Source organism: Phoenix dactylifera, unplaced genomic scaffold (genome assembly GCF_009389715.1).
Source record: "Phoenix dactylifera cultivar Barhee BC4 unplaced genomic scaffold, palm_55x_up_171113_PBpolish2nd_filt_p 001259F, whole genome shotgun sequence".
NCBI lineage: Eukaryota > Viridiplantae > Streptophyta > Magnoliopsida > Arecales > Arecaceae > Phoenix > Phoenix dactylifera.
This window is the reverse complement of record NW_024068593.1, coordinates 86,330-103,998: the sequence shown is the minus strand read 5'-3', so window position 1 is coordinate 103,998 and position 17,669 is coordinate 86,330. Positions and strand designations below refer to the sequence as shown.

Sequence of the window (17,669 nt, the reverse complement as noted above, 5' to 3'; positions counted from 1 at the left end):
TGAAACATGGAGAACCATTAGTTTCTTTTACGAAGGGTTGTCTCCACAGTTAAAACAATTTATAGAGACTATGTGCAATGGTCTATTTTTGGAAAAGCAACCCGATGAGGCATGGGACTATTTAGACTCTCTCGTAGAGACTGCACAATTATGGGATACAGGGGATAGAGTGAATAAACCTTTGCCTAAGCCTACTAGCATTGGACACGGGGGCCTTTACGACCTTAGTACTCAGGATGATATTCAGGCTAAATTGGCAGTCCTTACTAGGAAGGTAGAGGAAATTGAATTTTGAAGGATTGAACCCGTCAAGACCATAGAACATAACAGCGAGTGTTGTAGGATTTGCGAGATGCCTGGCCATCTCACCACTGATTGCCCCACAATACCCGCATTCAAGAAAGTCTTGCACGATCAGGCCAATGTTATGAATACATATCAAAAATCTTTTAATAATCCTTTTTCGGGTACCTACAACCCTGGATGGAAGAACCATCCAAATTTCAGATGGAGGAATGACCAACCTCAACAAGTATATAACCCAACTCCACCTCCGCAACCTTATTATGCACATGCACCCCCTCAAAAAACCAGTCTCGAAGAAACTTTGCAATCTTTCATGCAAGGTCAAGCTAAAATCAATGATAAAATAAGAAATCAACTGACAACGCTGACCACTACTTTAAGTGCTCAAGAGAAGGGTAAGCTACCAGCTCAACCCTCAAGTCTATGGCGGTAGCAATGCATTATCTTCAACTTCGCATAAAGAACAAGCGAAGAGTATAATAACTTTGCATAGTGAAAAAGTTATTGATCGACCAGTCCTAGAACAAACACAAGTCATACCTGATTCTGACCCTTCCAAGACAAAAGAAAAGGATAACGAAGAAACTGAAGCACCAACATCTACTGAAAAAATCAAATGTCCTTTTCCAGCACCATTTCCGCAAAGATTAAAGCCCTTGCAAAAGCTTGAACCAAACTCTGAAATTCTTGAGCTTTTTAAGCAAGTAAAAATCAATGTACCTCTTTTTGATGCAATCAAACAAGTGCCTTCATATGTAAAATTTTTGAAGGATTTGTGCACTATCAAGCGTCGATTAAATGTCAAGAAGAAGGCATTTTTGGCTAAAAATGTGAGTGCGATTTTACAGCATAACATTCTTCCTAAATATAAAGATCCAGGTTGCCCAACTATCTCGTGCATCATTGGCAATTTTAGGATTGAGCGAGCATTGCTAGATTTGGGAGCGAGTGTGAACTTGTTGCCATATACGGTATATGAGCAACTCGGTTTGGGTGAGTTGAAGCCAACAACTATCACCTTACAATTAGCTGACAGGTCAGTGAAGGTCCTTAGAGGGATTATCGAAGATGTGTTGGTCTAAGTAGACAAGTTCTATTTTTCTGTTGACTTTATCGTACTGGACACACATCAGGCTTTCAATTCACCATCTTAGATTCTGGTCATCTTAGGACGTCCATTCCTTGCAACTTCTAATGCATTGATCAATTGTAGGAATGGTGTCATGAAGCTTTCTTTTGGCAATATGACCTTGGAACTGAACGTCTTTAGTATAGGCAAACAACCCAGTGATCACGAAGAAAGTAAAGAAGTTGAATGGGTTGAAACCATTGCGAAAGAATATCTGTTAAAAGAAATATTTACTGAATCGGCCGACAATGGTTTAATAGATTGGTGTTCTGAAGGTACTGCTGATGATGTGGTCCCATCTGTTTTAGATAATTCGGATGTCATGATGGTCAATGGATGGAGACCAAGAATAGAGGAATTTGAACAGTTGCCACCTCGAGAAGCAAAGATAGTACCATCCCATGAACAAGCACCTAAGTTCGAGTTGAAACCTTTACCGAAGGAACTCAAATATGCCTTTCTTGGACCCGAGGACACTTTCCCTATAATCATCTCATCTGATCTTGATCATGCCCAAGAAAGAAAATTACTTGGTGTCCTAAAGAATCATAAAGGAGCTTTAGGGTGGTCTATTGCCGAATTGAAGGGGATTAGCCCTTTAATTTGCACGCACTGTATATATTTGGAGGACAATGCCAAAACCACAAGGCAAATGCAACGCAGGTTGAATCCTACGATGAGAGATGTGGTTAAAGCAGAAGTCCTCAAATTGCTTGACGTGGGTATTATTTACCCAATTTTCGACAGCAAGTGGGTAAGTCCTACTCAAGTCGTTCCTAAGAAGTCGGGTTTGACGGTAGTCAAAAATGAGCAGGGTGAGTTAGTCCCGACTCGCGTTCCGACGAGTTGGCGCGTGTGTGTTGACTACCGAAAATTGAATTTGGTCACTAGGAAAGATCACTTTCCCCTACCCTTCCTAGACTAAGTTTTGGAAAGAGTTGCAGGACACGATTTTTATTGTTTTTTCAATGGCTATTCCGGATACTACCAAATCGAGATTTCACCAGAAGATCAAGAGAAGACTACCTTCACTTGTTCTTTTGGCACATTTGCTTTCCGTCGGATGCCATTCGGGTTGTGTAATGCACCTGCGACATTCCAAAGATGCATGCTCAGCATTTTTGAAGATATGAACGAAAATTTTTTAGAAGTGTTTATGGATGATTTTTCTATTTTTGGCGACTCATTTGATGATTGCCTGTCACATTTACAAGCAGTCTTAGCTCGATGCATGGAAAAGAATCTGATACTGAATTGGGAGAAATGCCACTTCATGGTGCCAAAGGGAATTGTCCTAGGACATATTGTTTCATCGAAGGGCATGGAAGTTGATAGAGCTAAGATTGACCTAATCGCCAAGCTACTTGCACCCAAGACGGTTAGAGATGTTTGATCATTTTTGGGTCACGCCGGATTTTATAGGAGGTTCATCAAGGACTTTAGTGTCATAGCTCGACCATTATGTAACCTCCTATCCCTTGATACACCGTTCAATTGGACTGAAACCTGTCAAGAGGTATTCAAAAAGTTGAAGTCTATGCTTAGCACTGCACCCATCGTGCGACCACCTGATTGGTCATTACCTTTTGAGATCATGTGCGATGCTAGCGACTATGCGATAGGAGCTGTCCTAGGACAACGCAAGGATAATAAGCCATATGTCATTTACTATGCAAGCAAAATCTTAAACGATGCTCAAATGAATTACACCACCACCGAGAAGGAATTGCTTGCAGTAGTATTTGCATTAGATAAATTTCACTCTTATATTCTTGGTCCTCCTATTGTTATCTTCACGGACCATGCAGCGCTAAAATATTTACTGGATAAGAAGAGGCCATACCATGCTTAATACAATGGATACTTCTCCTCTAAGAATTTAACATCACTATCAAAGATAAAATGAGAGCAGAGAATGTCATTGCTGATCATCTATCACGGCTAGTTGTTCATGATTTGGTGCCACAGTTGCCCATCAAGGACTCGTTCCCTGAAGAGCAATTGTTTGCACTTTCTACTATGCCATGGTATGCTGATATTGTAAACTTTCTTGTTACGAACCGGATGCCGGAGCATTGGGGATCGAATGATAAAAATAATTTCTTGCGTGAAGTAAGGAGTTATTATTATGATGCCCCCTATTTGTTCAAGTATTGCAATGATCAAATCTTTAGAAGATGCATTCCGGATCATGAGATACAAAGTGTACTCTCTTTTTGTCATGCCAGTGCTTGCGGAGGACACTTTGCATCTAAGAAAACGGCAGCTAAGGTGTTGCAATGTGGTTTTTATTGGCCTACACTATTTAAAGATGCCCACGAGTTCTGCAGGACATGTGACCAATGTCAACATATTGGGAGTCTAACTCGTAGGCAAATGATGCCTCTTCAGCCCATATGATAGAGACGCAACCAGCCCATCTAAAGAACCTTTGCATGGAATTGAAGGTCCTATGACTAGGGCCAAGACTAAGAGGATGAAACAAGCTTTGGAAAGCCTGATCATAAAAATCAAAGGAAAAGAAGACCAACGTGAGATAGAGGCTGCACCTAATTAGGTCACTTTCATACAATTGGGTGAAGATGCTTTGAGTCCAACCTGAAGACAATACTTTGGAAAGTCCAAATCACATGACAAGAAGCATTCATGGGAAGGCCAACTTTCCTATTGTATTTGGATTTTCGTGCATATTTTTGGGGTGATTTTTTAGATGATATTTTGTATTCCCCAAGTCACATTCAGATTTTCTTGTAGTTCCCAAAGTCACTATAATTACTTTGGGATCTTTTTCCTAAGTTCTGGTTACTTTTCTAGGAGTAGGTGTAACATGTATTTTTCCAAGCCTTGGTAAACGCAGCCTTGGTAAATGCATGACAAGTAGTGCTATGTAATTTCCTAGGAGTTGCTTCTCTTTGAAGCCATTTCAGCCTTAAAATAACACCTGATTGTACCTGAGAGAGGGGGACGCATGAATGAAATTTGAGAGTTTCTCTTATGTGAGAGCTTCACCTTTGTTCTTGGATTAGAACTTGATAGCATTGGTTCTACCGGCAAGTCGCGGTTAGGGTCACGCTTCTTTTGATAACTTTAGTTCTACCGGCAGGTCGCGGTTAGGGTCAAGTTCCTCTTTCTCTACCTGTTTCCAGGACGGTCCGAAGTGTGCTCTTATCATTTGGTATCAGAGCCCGGTTCCTAAAATCAGGTGTTATCTATCCTTTGTGTGTTTATCTTGTTTAATTCAAAAAAAAAAAGTGTTCCGCTGTCGTTTATCTCTATATCCTTGGTGACATCTTCCTTTAATTGATTTGTGTCATCTTCCTTTGTTCTTTTCTGTTCTGCTATTTCAAAAAAAAAAAAAAAAAAAAAGAAAGAAAAGAAAGAAGAAAGGAAGAAAGAAGAAGAAGAAAAGAAAAAAAGAAAAAAAAAAGAAAAGAAAAATTCGGGGCAGATTTTGCTTCTAATTTCCTTGTTGGTTCTTTAACGCTTCCATTGAATTGTTCTCAATTCAAACCTTCCTTGAACCCCTTGTTGGTTCTAATTAAATTGTTCCTTGCGAGTTCTTGTTCCCTAAGGTTATCATCGACTCCTTACTGTTTTCTGTTGTGTAGAAACATCCAAAAGATTCTTATTTAAGAGCTCATAAGGTGAAGCTGAGTGGTAAAAGGCAAGAGGGTGAGATCATCATTAAGAAAAAGCCATAAAAGAGTGTCCACCGGAGAGAGGAGTGTGTGAGGACCTATTCTGTTTATACTAATTTTTTGATTGCAGCATACAAAGATGAGTAGTGATGGTAGTGAACAACCAGATGTTGATATGAAGTAATGGATGAGGGCCATTGCTGATGAACTTACTAAGCTTGGTGCATGAATGAATGATTTGGAATCACCAAGCAGACTCAAACCTTTGAGGGGGCGGATGTTTGAAGAAGGAGAAGAAGAGGAGTATTCGGATGGAAGAAGTAATGGAAGGAGGCAAAGAGATGAATCAAGAAAAGACAGTCATTTGAGAAGTATTAAGATGACAATCCCTGCATTCTAAGGTAAAAATGATCCTGAATTATATTTAGAGTGGGAGAGAAAGGTTGAACATGTGTTTGAATGTCATAATTATTCTGAGGAGAAGAGGGTTAAACTAGCCATTGTTGAGTTCCATGATTATGCTAGTATTTGGTGGGATCAAATTGTGACTAGTAGATGTAGAAATGGGGAGAGGCCTATTGGTACATGGGATAAGATGAAGGCTGTCATGAGAAAAAGGTTTGTACCCAGCCACTACTATAGAGATTTGCACAGAAAATTGCAAAGTCTAACTCAAGGCTCCATGAGTGTGGAAGATTACTATAAGGAGATGGAAATAGCCATGATTAGAGCCAATGTTGAAGAAGACCGAGAGGCAACTATGGCTAGATTCATTGGAGGTTTAAAGAAGGAGATAGCTGATGTGGTAGAATTGCAACATTATATAGAGATGGAGGATTTGCTGCACAAAGCTATTCTAGTGGAAAGGCAATTGAAAGCTAAGAGTACTTCCAAATTTACTACTAGTTCTTCATGGAGATCGAATTGGCAAAACAACAAATCTGTGTCAAAGCCAAAAGAAGATGCAAAGGCCAAAAATTCGATTGCTGCACCTAAAGGTAAAATGGAAACTAATTCATCATCTAGATCTCGTGATATCAAATGTTTCAGGTGTCAAGGAGTTGGACATATTGCTTCTCAATATCCAAATAAAAGAGCCATGATACTGCTGGATAATGGAGACATAGAGAGTGTGAGCTCAAGTGATGAGACATGCCACCATTGGAGGATTGTAGTGATGTTGAAGTTGCTGAACCTGTTGTTGGAGATGTGCTTGTTACTAGGCGTGCTCTCAACATGCAACCTAAGGCGGGTGGTAATGAGGAGCAACGTGAGCATATATTTCATACGAGATGCCATATAAATGACAAGGCATGTAGCTTAATCATTGATAGTGGAAGTTGTACTAATGTTGCTAGCACCTTGTTGGTTGAAAAATTGAGTTTGCCCACATTAAAGCACCCTAATCCATATAGACTTCAGTGCCTGAATGATTGTGGATACATAAGGGTGACTAAGCAAGTGATGATTTCATTTTCCATTGGTAAATACAAGGATGAAGTTCTTTGTGATGTGGCACCTATGCATGCTGGACATCTACTTCTTGGGCGTCTGTGGCAATTTGATAGAAGGATTTTTCATGATGGGTACAAAAATAGATACACTCTTGTTATGAACAATCACACCATTGTTTTAACACCTTTCCAACCAACTGAGGCCTATGCTGATCAAATCAGAATTACAAGAGAGTGTAAGTTGAGAGAGGAGCAATTGAGCATTCAAGAAAAAGAGAGGAAAGATAAGAAAAATGAGAGTGAGCAGAAGAAAGAAAAGAATAAATCAGAATCCAAAGAAGAGAAAAAAAAGAGAGTGAGTGCATTTGCAAGCAAAAGAGAGGTTGAGAGTGCCTTGTTAGCAAAAGAGCAGCTACTTGTGCTCATACACAAGGATGTTTATTTCACTAACGAACTCAATTCTTCTTTGCCTATGGTTGCTTCTTTGTTACAGGAATTTGGTGATATTTTTCCAGAAGAAATTCCCCATGGATTACCTCCTACAAGAGGTATTGAGCATCAGATTGACTTAATTCCAGGTTCTTCAATCCCAAATAGACCAGCCTACAGAATAAGTCTAGAGGAAGCAAAAGAAATTCAAAGGCAAGTAGATGAGTTGCTGCAAAAAGGATTTGTGAGGGAGAGTCTTAGCCCATGTTCTGCTCCTGTGATCTTGGTTCCGAAGAAAGATGGGACGTGGCGCATGTGTACGGACTGTCGAGCCATAAATAAAATCACTGTAAAGTATCGATATCCTATCCCTAGATTAGATGATATGCTTGATGAATTGCATAGTTCGTGTGTGTTTTCTAAAATAGATTTGAATAGTGGATACTATCAAATTCGCATGAAAGAAGATGATGAATGGAAAACAACTTTTAAAACAAAATATGGTTTATATGAGTGGATGGTGATGCCATTTGGCTTATCTAATGCACCCAGCACCTTCATGAGGTTAATGAACCATGTTTTGCGTTTTTTCATTGGAAAATTTGTTGTAGTGTATTTTGATGATATTTTGATTTATAGCAAAACCTTAGATGAACATGTTAATCATTTGCATGTTGTTCTTAATGTTTTGAGAGAAAACAAATTATATGCTAATCTTAAAAAGTGTTCATTCTTCCATGAATCTGTTGTGTTTTTGGGTTTTGTTGTAAGCTCGAAAGGAATAAGTGTGGATGAGGAGAAGGTAAGGGCAATTAGAGAATGGCCTACACCTAAGAATGCAAATAAGGTAAGAAGTTTTCATGGTTTAGCAAGTTTTTATAGAAGGTTTGTAAAGAACTTTAGTTCTATTGCTGCACCTTTAAATGAACTTGTTAAAAAGAATGTTGTGTTTAAGTGGAATGATGTGCATGAGGAAGCTTTTAATTCATTAAAAGAAAAATTGACCAATGCACCTTTGCTTTGTTTGCCTAATTTTGATAAAGCTTTTGAAATTGAATGTGATGCATCTGGTGTTGGTATAGGGGCCGTACTAATGCAGGACTCTAAACCAATTGCTTACTTTAGTGAAAAGCTTAATGGGGCATCATTGAATTATTCCACGTATGACAAAGAGTTGTACGCTTTGGTGAGAGCTTTGCAAACTTGGCAACACTACTTGTGGTCAAGGAAATTTCTAATTCATTCTGACCATCAAAGCTTGAAGTTTCTAAGATCTCAAGGTAAGCTTCAAAAAAGACATGCCAAGTGGTTGGAATTCATTGAGATGTTTCCTTATGTAATCAAGTACAAGAATGGTAAGAAAAATATAGTGGTTGACGCATTGTCCAGAAGGTATGCATTGCTTACTTCTTTGCAAACTAAATTACTTGGTTTTGAGTTTATAAAGGACTTATATGCTAATGATTCTGACTTTGGCCAAGTATGGGATTCTTGTTCTAAACATGCTTTTGGGGACTATTATAGGCAAGATGGTTTCTTGTTTAAGAAAAATAAGTTGTGTGTGCCTGTTTGTTCCTTGCGCGAAATGCTAGTTAGAGAAAGTCATGGTGGTGGATTGATGGGACATTTTGGGATAAAAAGGACTTTAGAAATATTGCATGAGCATTTTTATTGGTCTAACATAAAGCATGACGTGCAATCTGTCTGTGATAAGTGCATAGCATGTAAACAAGCTAAATCTAAAGTCATGCCCCATGGCTTCTATACACCTTTGCCTGTGTCTAATCAACCTTGGACTGATATTTCAATGAATTTTGTGTTAGGATTACCTCGATCTCAAGGTGGCAAAGATAGTATATTTGTCGTTGTTGATAGGTTTAGTAAAATGGCACATTTCATTGCATGCTCTAAAACCAATGATGCAACACATATTGCTGATCTATTCTTTAAAGAGATAATGCGCTTGCATGGATTTTCTAGAACAATAGTAAGTGATAGGGATGTGAAGTTCCTAAGTCATTTTTGGAAAACTTTGTGGAATAAACTAGGAACAAAACTCTTATTTTCTACCGTTGCACATCCTCAAACGGATGGACAAACTGAAGTAGTAAATAGAACACTTACTACCTTGTTGCGTGCTATCATTCAAAAGAATTTGAAAAATTGGGAGAAATGCTTGCCACATGTTGAGTTTGCTTATAATAGAACTGTTCATTCTACTACTTCTTATGCTCCTTTTGAAGTTGTGTATGGCTTTAATCCTTTGACTCCTTTGGACATCTTACCTTTGCCTACTAATGAGTGAACCAATTTGGATGGTAAGAAAAAGGTGGATACTATTAGGGAGTTGCATGCAAGAGTTCGAGCCAACATTGAGAGGAAGAATGAGCAAGCAAATAAGGGGCGTATAAAAGTTATTTTTGAACCGGGAGATTGGGTTTGGGTTCATATGAGGAAGGAGAGGTTTCCCACTTAAAGAAAATCTAAGCTGCAAACAAGAGAAGATGGACCCTTCCAAGTTCTAGAGAAGATCAATGACAACGCCTACAAGCTGGACTTGCCAAGTGAATATGGTAATGTAAGTGCTACCTTTAATGTGGCTGATCTATCTTTGTTTGATGTAGGTGATGAATCTGATTCGAGGACGAATCCTTTTGAAGAGGGAGGGAATGATAGAGACGCAACCAGCCCATCTAAAGATCCTTTGCATGGAATTGAAGGTCCTATGACTAGGGCCAAGACTAAGAGGATGAAACAAGCTTTGGAAAGCCTGATCATAAAAATCAAAGGAAAAGAAGACCAACGTGAGATAGAGGCTGCACCTAATTGGGTCACTTTCATACAATTGGGTGAAGATGCTTTGAGTCCAACCTGAAGACAACACTTTGGAAAGTCCAAATCACATGACAAGAAGCATTCATGGGAAGGCCAACTTTCCTATTGTATTTGGATTTTCGTGCATATTTTTGGGGTGATTTTTCAGATGATATTTTGTATTCCCCAAGTCACATTCAGACTTTCTTGTAGTTCCCAAAGTCACTATAATTACTTTGGGATCTTTTTCCTAAGTTCTGGTTACTTTTCTAGGAGTAGGTGTAACATGCATTTTTCCAAGCCTTGGTAAACGCAGCCTTGGTAAATGCATGACAAGTAGTGCTATGTAATTTCCTAGGAGTTGCTTCTCTTTGAAGCCATTTCAGTCTTAAAATAGCACCTGATTGTACTTGAGAGAGGAGGACGCATGAATGAAATTTGAGAGTTTCTCTTATATGAGAGCTTCACCTTTGTTCTTGGATTAGAACTTGATAGCGTTGGTTCTATCGGCAGGTCGTGGTTAGGGTCATGCTTCTTTTGATAAATTTGGTTCTACCAGCAGGTCGCGGTTAGGGTCAAGTTCCTCTTTCTCTACCTATTTTTCGGACGGCCCGAAGTGTGCTCTTATCACCATTACTGCTATTGAAATTTTTGACATGTGGGGCATCGATTTCAAGGGCCCATTTCCACCGTCTTTTGGATATGAGTACATTTTAGTTGGTGTTGAGTATGTGTCCAAATGGATAGAAGTTGCGCCTTGTCGAACAAATGACCACAAACTAGTTTTAAAATTTCTTAAAGAAAACATATTTTCTAGGTTTGGGATGCCCAATGTTATATATTAGTGATGGGGGAAAACATTTCTGTAATAAGCCTTTTGAGACCCTGTTATGAAAGTACGGTATCACCCATAGAATTGCAACCCCTTATCACCCGCAGACTAGTGGCCAAGTAGAGTTAGCCAATCGGGAGATTAAATGAATTTTAGAGAAAACGGTAAATCCATCATGCAAAGACTAGTCTTTAAAACTTTCTGACGCATTGTGGGCTTACCGTACTGCTTATAAAACTATTCTTGGTATGTCCCCATATCGGCTAGTCTATGAAAAAGCATGTCATCTACCTGTTGAAATAGAGTATAAATCGTATTGGGCCATTAGAAAATTAAACTTTGAATTGTCAGATGCTGGTTTAGCTAGAAAATTATAACTAAGTGAGTTGAATGAAATTCGTCGGGATGCGTATGACAATGCTAGACTTTGTAAAGAACGAATGAAAATTAGGCATGATAAATCAATTCTAAGAAAATCTTTTGAACCTGCACAAAAAGTCTTTGTTATGACTCTCGCTTACATCTGTTTCCTATAAAGTTACGATCAAGATGGACAGGTTCTTTCATTGTAAAAACTGTTTTTCCACATGGGGCAGTTGAAATTGAGAATCCACAGGATGGCAAAATTTTTAAGATAAATGGACATAGATTAAAACCTTTTCTTGAGAATTTTGCAGATGAAGAGGACTCCTTTTCCTTGGGGAAGCCTTCTTATGACTGAACTTGACGACAAAGGTATGTGTATATTAGTTAAAATTATTTTTTTTTCTTTTATTTCTAGTTTTCTTCTTATTTTGTACGGCTTCTTTTCTGGAAATCAACAGCTCAAGGTATTACTCTTCTCTCCAATATTATTTTCTCTATTGTCTTTCATATATCGTTTCTTGTATCTTTTACATTAAGGACAATGCAATGTTTAAGTTGGGGGGGAGGAAAATATTTTGCCAAAAACAAAAAAAACTTGTTTTTGCATTTGATTTATTCTATTACTTTCTTTCCTGAGCAAATGCACATGTATTTTCATATTGAGTTTGTGCAACTATTAAGGCATGGAACACATCCATACTATGACTGATCAGAGACTTATTATTAGATCCCCACACGTGTACTTAATGACAATAGAAAAGCCTCAGGAGTTCACATTTGTTAACTGCATTTTTGTTAGCCTTATCCGTAAAAGAAGTACGAGTATCCTTGTTCGTACCATAAGGTTCATGATTTGGTTTTCACATAAAGATAGAGGTTGAATATCCCAGTTAGATTACTTAGGTACCTTATGATCCAACCTTGGTTGACCTATAGTCACGATGCAGTCACATATATAATAAAAAAATACCTATATGGTTCAGTCTATCTTCTCTTTTCTTGCATAATTTTTTTTAAAAAAATTCTTATCATGATAAGTCTGGCCTCGTGGCGTAGTCTGGTTCGAGTAATTAAGTCCGAGGGGTGTTGATCGGTTCTTTCAATTTTAAAAATAAACCACGCAATAGCACGTATCATGTAGGATAGTAATTACGGATGTCAGTCCACAGGGATTGAAGAATAAGTTATTTTTTTTTAAAAAATAAATCAAGAAGAAGGATTTGCTAACTTGATTTAACTAAATTAAACTATGAGTGCGAATTGGAATTTATCAGAGTAAATAGATCTAGGGTTTGGAATCCACCACATAGCATTGCATCAAGAACCGTGTTCTTAATTTTTGTCTTTTGGAGAGGCATGCAATTTGGCTACAAGCCTTTTAAAATAAAATCATAAAGAATATTAGGAAGATCCATCTTCAGTGTAGCATGAAGTGTCTACCTAAGTATGTTAATCTAGGAAGCAGCACACTTCATCTTTCTAGGCATGGATCATCTTAGACTACTTTAGCAAACATGATTAGTAACTAGCATGCTCAAAGTTTAAATATCATAAAGAAATATTTCATTGAAAATAAGAATTTAAACAAGCTCCAAAATAATAAAAAAATAAGAACTACAATTGCCCTGATACATTGCTAGGGCTTCATCCGGCCCTAGATTGGATGTTTAGCCGCGCATGGCTTCCAGACGACCTCCCATTTTCAAGTGAAAGTCTTCCCCTCCCATTCTTCCCAAAATATCACAAAATATTCTCTTCCGCCCCCTTCTTTCTTTTTTTATTTCTTTTCTCTCGTTCTTCACTACGAAATAGAGCCCCCTCCCCTGTTTTCTTTCCTCCCTCCACTGAGCTCCCCCCCTTGCCACAGAATGCCCCCGGTTGCTTGGTTCTTCCTCCTTTTATAGATCCCGAAGACCTAGTGATGGATCCCCAGCGAGGAGGAGGGCGTGATGCTGGGAACGATCTCGGGCTTGATTGCAGAGGTTGGTGAATGCGGAAGGGAGAAGAGATAGAGGCAGGGTCATCCGGGATTTGGGGATCTTGAATCCGGACGGTGAGATCGTCGGTGGATGCGGCTGGAACGGGCTGATGGCGCTGGTGCTAGATTTCGGCTGCTGGGAGTGGATCGTTGATTGTAGCCGGCTGGGATCGCGGAGGAGTGGTCGCTAGCGGAACACCCGGGGATGAAGACAATGCTGCAGCTGCTTGGATGCGGAAGACGCCCGGCTGATTCCCTCATAGGTAAATCTGGCACGCGGCTGATACAAAGTCCCGTTATTTTGAAGCGAGGGCGGAGGATCGGGCTGATTCGAAGGGCTTTCTGGGCGCGGTGATTCCGTGAATAGGAGCGAAATGGCTGGACTGCCGGGATCTTGGATGCATCATGGAGAGAATCGAAGCGGAGGATCGTACGCGGGAGGATTAGGAGGAGACGAGGATGTTGGGATCTGCTGGGAGGAATTCCTTTGAACGCGCGGGGGAAGATGCGGAAAGGATGATCATGCGGCTTGTTCCAAAACAGGGGAGGAGAAAGGAAAATAATGTGGAAGATGAATACGGGAATGAGGGAGGTTATGTGAATTTTTTATTATTTATATTTCTTCTTTTTTTAGAAAAGTGGTTGGGGTCCACTCGGGTAGGTTGGAAGGGCTTTGTTCTGAATCTAAAATAAAGAAAGTTTGGACACGTGGAGAAAATGGGAGAGGCCTCTGTTTTGCTAGGTTGGGAAGCTTGGTGCACACAGGGAAATATGACATGGATAAAGAAATGGATAGCTTCATGTACATGTGGGAGAAAGTAGTCCACACATGAAATAGATTGGGACTAGTTCGTGAATAGGGTGACTCGACCTGCACACACATTAGACTAAATCAATATAGAAAATTAAACCAAACTTGAATTACCTCTAATAATTTATTAAAATGCAATGACGAGGGGAAACACATTTTCTTCTGTTAATACTTAAAATATGTGCATAACAATAATAATAAGTGCTATGTAAAATAGATAAATTTGTATATTATTTCGCACTTATCACACCCCCAAACCTACATTTTGCTAGTTCTCGAGCAAAATAGAGGAGAAATTAACTCACTTTCGCAGGAATCGCGATTGCATTTACCATATGCAACAAGACTTTAAACCCCTAGGTTACCCTAGTGGACGAGTTATAGTCTCGTGAGGATTTTCAGTGAAGATACCCACAAACTTCAATATTAAAATAAATCATTTATTGTTATAATTTTATATATATATATATATATTTTATCGATTGATCTATGAAGTGAAAATCAAATTCCAAATGCATACTAGCTGAGAATTTCAAAAACTCCCTTTTTTTTATTAAAATCTAATTTAAGATACATAAATGATAAAAATTTCAAAGCACACACCGTTTTATTTACTAAATTAGCCCAAATTCTAGGTTAGTATGCAATCTAAGTTAAAGTCATTAAGTTTCTATTTAGAGAGTTGTAAGACTCATTTATACTAGAGTGCTCGGTGAAATCTGGACCGTACGTAAGCTAAGAGTTCGGATCTCCAAAATATTGCTAATACTAGTAGTTTCTAAGGATTGGTCGAAAGGACTTGCTGACTGAGTCAAAATCATCTTATCTGCAGGATTTCGAGAGTTGTGGATGTTTACTTTAGTACCTCACGGGCTTCATCTGTAATATTCCAGTTTACTCGAATTTTTACAACGACGGCTTTCACACTATTATCTTTTTCAAGATCAATACAGAGTTTTTTTTTAAAAAAAAGATATATAAATTGTGCACTTTTACTCTTGTGGTGATTTCTCCGTGTAACGAGCAGTCAGTCGACAACTCTCACACCAGTTGGCATAAGGTGTCGGGCATCAAGACTCCCCTACGGACTTATGCTCGGAGTCCTCATCACAAGCCCACTTGACCTTTGACAATAGGTAGCCCTTTTCGATGTTCCTGACTAAATCCTTTTTATTGATGATTTTTTTTTTGAATTAAATAAGTATGATTCATCAGGGTCTAAGGTTGCTACTATATTATCAACATATTGTCGAGCCTAGACCTTAGAAGAGTCGGCCAGTGTGTAGTTCAATTCCAAAGTATTAATTAGCTTACAACTCCCTAAGAAAGACTTAATAAAAAGAACTTAAATTTATATTACTTCCGACTAGTCATTGGGCTTTTTAGATTTTATATACCTTGTGTATTTATCATTCTCGCATAAATGTATAGAAATTAGGTTTTTAAAAAAACCTTTTTTTATTTAAATTTTTTTTATTATTATTTTATAAAAAATGAAAATGAACACACATTTTTTTCTCTTTTTTTTGGATAAAAATCAAGATGAATACCCCCAAACCTAAACCTAACATTGTCCTCAATGTTAAAAAAAAAATCTAAAAGAATTGGGTTGCCTCCCAACAAGCGCTAAGTTTATTGTCTTCAGCCAGACACAGTGAGGTAGTTTTTGCATCTCGTTCTATGAGTTCATCTATTTTGTCTATCATAAAACACTCAACTTTCCTCGCGGGTTGGTCGTCCGCATTGAACACATTTAATTTTACCTTCATGTTCTCAAATGATATGTTCATTATCCCTGTTCTACAATTGATGCACGCATTGGCTGTTGCTAAAAAGGGCCGCCTAAGGATCACGGGGATTTATTTCTTAGGATTAGGTTCATGTTCCATATCAAGGACAATGAAATCTACTGAAAAATAGAATTTGTCTACCTTGACAAGAACATATTCAATTATCCCACGTGGTGTTTTTACAGATCGATCAGCCAATTGAAGGAATACCGAGGTTGGTTTTAACTCACCTAACCCAAGTTTCTCATAAACTGAATAAGGTAAAAGGTTGACACTTGCCCCTAGATCTAAGAGTGCTCGATCAAGGAAATTATTTCCTAAGACACAGGAGATGGTGGGAGCACCAGGATCTTTGAATTTCGGAGGAGTGTTGTGTTGGAGAGTAGAACTCACTTGCTTAGTTAGGAAGACCTTTCTAGGCACATGTGTCCTAGATTTTCGCTTTTAGGTACAAAGATCTTTGAGAAATTTGGCATAGAAGGGAACTTGTCGAATAGCATCAAGAAGCGGAAGGTTGATTTTAACTTGTTTGAAAACCTCCATCATCTCCTCTAGTGAAGTTCCTTTTTTGCCAAAGGGAGAGGGTGAATTAAGAGCTTCAGGAAATGGGGCCTTTGGGATGTGAGTTTTGGTAGAAGGTGGACTAACTGAAGAAGAAGAAGAAGTTTTTAGATTTTCATTTGACACATTTTTATCCTCTTCTTCACCTTCCTTATTGTTATCCTTCCCAATTTTATTGTCTACTACACGTCCACTCCTTAGGGTAGTTCATGATGAATTGTATTTAGTTGATTTTCTTGAGCCATGTATTGTCTCCTAGGATTACTTAGTGGTTGGCTTGGAAGCTTTCCTTCCTCTCGTTTGTTCAGTGCATTAGCTAGTTGCCCCATTTGGGATTCTAGCTTGGCGATTGATTGCGTGTGAGAGTGCACAAATTGTGTAATGGTTTCCAAACCTTGAAGGGCATTCAACACTTTCTCCTCAAAAGTTGTGTTTCTTTGGGGTGGAGGAGGAGTGTGTTGAAATTGAGTCGAGGGACGATAGGGATGAATATTTTGTGAGGTTTGAAAATTTTGGGAGTAAGGTTGGGCAGTATTCGAAGCTTGCTGCTTCCAAGAAAAGTTTGGATGATTCCGCCATCCTGGATTATATGTATTAGAAAATGGGTCATTACCCAGTCTTGGCTGTGTTTGAGCAGCATTGATGTGTTCTTGCACAAGTTCGGGGAATTGGGGTGCTGAGGGGCACTCATGAATAGGGTGGGATGGGCTAGAACAGATAGTACACACTTGTGCTTGAGAAGAGTTAATGAAATGCCCACTTATCATCAGTTGGTCAATCTTATGGGACAATGCATCTACCTTGCTAGACAGGTCCATAGAATGACTTATTTCACAAATGGTCCCTTTTCTTTGAGAACTCGGAGGTGCTTGACGAGAACAGGAAGTATGGTGGAGGGAGGTTTCATTAAGATTTTCAAATAATTGCCATGCTTCATGCTCATTTTGAAGCATAAAAGTCCCCCCACATGCAGTATTGATCATCTGACGGTTTCGTTCAGTCAATCCGTCATAGAAACATTGCACTAGCTGCCATTTAGGTATTTGATGATGTAGGCATTTACGGATTAAGTCCCGAAATCTCTCCCAAGTTTCATGAAATTCTTCTTCCTCGGTTTGGGAGAAGCTTGTAATGGCACGTCTAAACTGGTTCGTTCTTCCTATGGAAAAGTATTTTTTAAGAAATTCTTGTTGCATTTGATCCCAGGAACGAATCGAATTGGCTTCTAAAGAATTCAGCCATTTCTTGGCTCTATCCTTAAAGGAGAAGGGGAATAATCTAAGTTTTAGAGCATCATCAGTAAAATTCTGAATCTTGACAGTGGTGCAAATCTCAAGAAATTCATCTAAGTGTTTATATGGGTCTTCGTTGGTGAGCCCATAAAAAGATGGGAGCATTTGGATCACACTAGACTTTATTTCATATTGTACAGCTGCTACTTTAGGTAATCGAATGCAAGATGGGGAAGTGTAAATAGTGGGAGTAAAGTACTCCCTCAGGAGTTTGGGTTGTTCTTCAGCCATCTCAAAAGGTGGGAATGATTCTATTGTTCTGATCTCAG

The 17,669-nt window shown here is 38.7% G+C and overlaps 1 non-coding gene across 1 annotated transcript; it reads left to right on the top strand.

Annotated features, from left to right (window-relative positions):
* The first annotated feature begins 17,149 nt into the window (after positions 1-17,149).
* LOC120108290 lies at positions 17,150-17,255 on the top strand. The gene has a single exon (XR_005509704.1). It is a non-coding gene; the product is annotated as a small nucleolar RNA R71 (small nucleolar RNA).
* Positions 17,256-17,669: the final 414 nt, after the last annotated feature.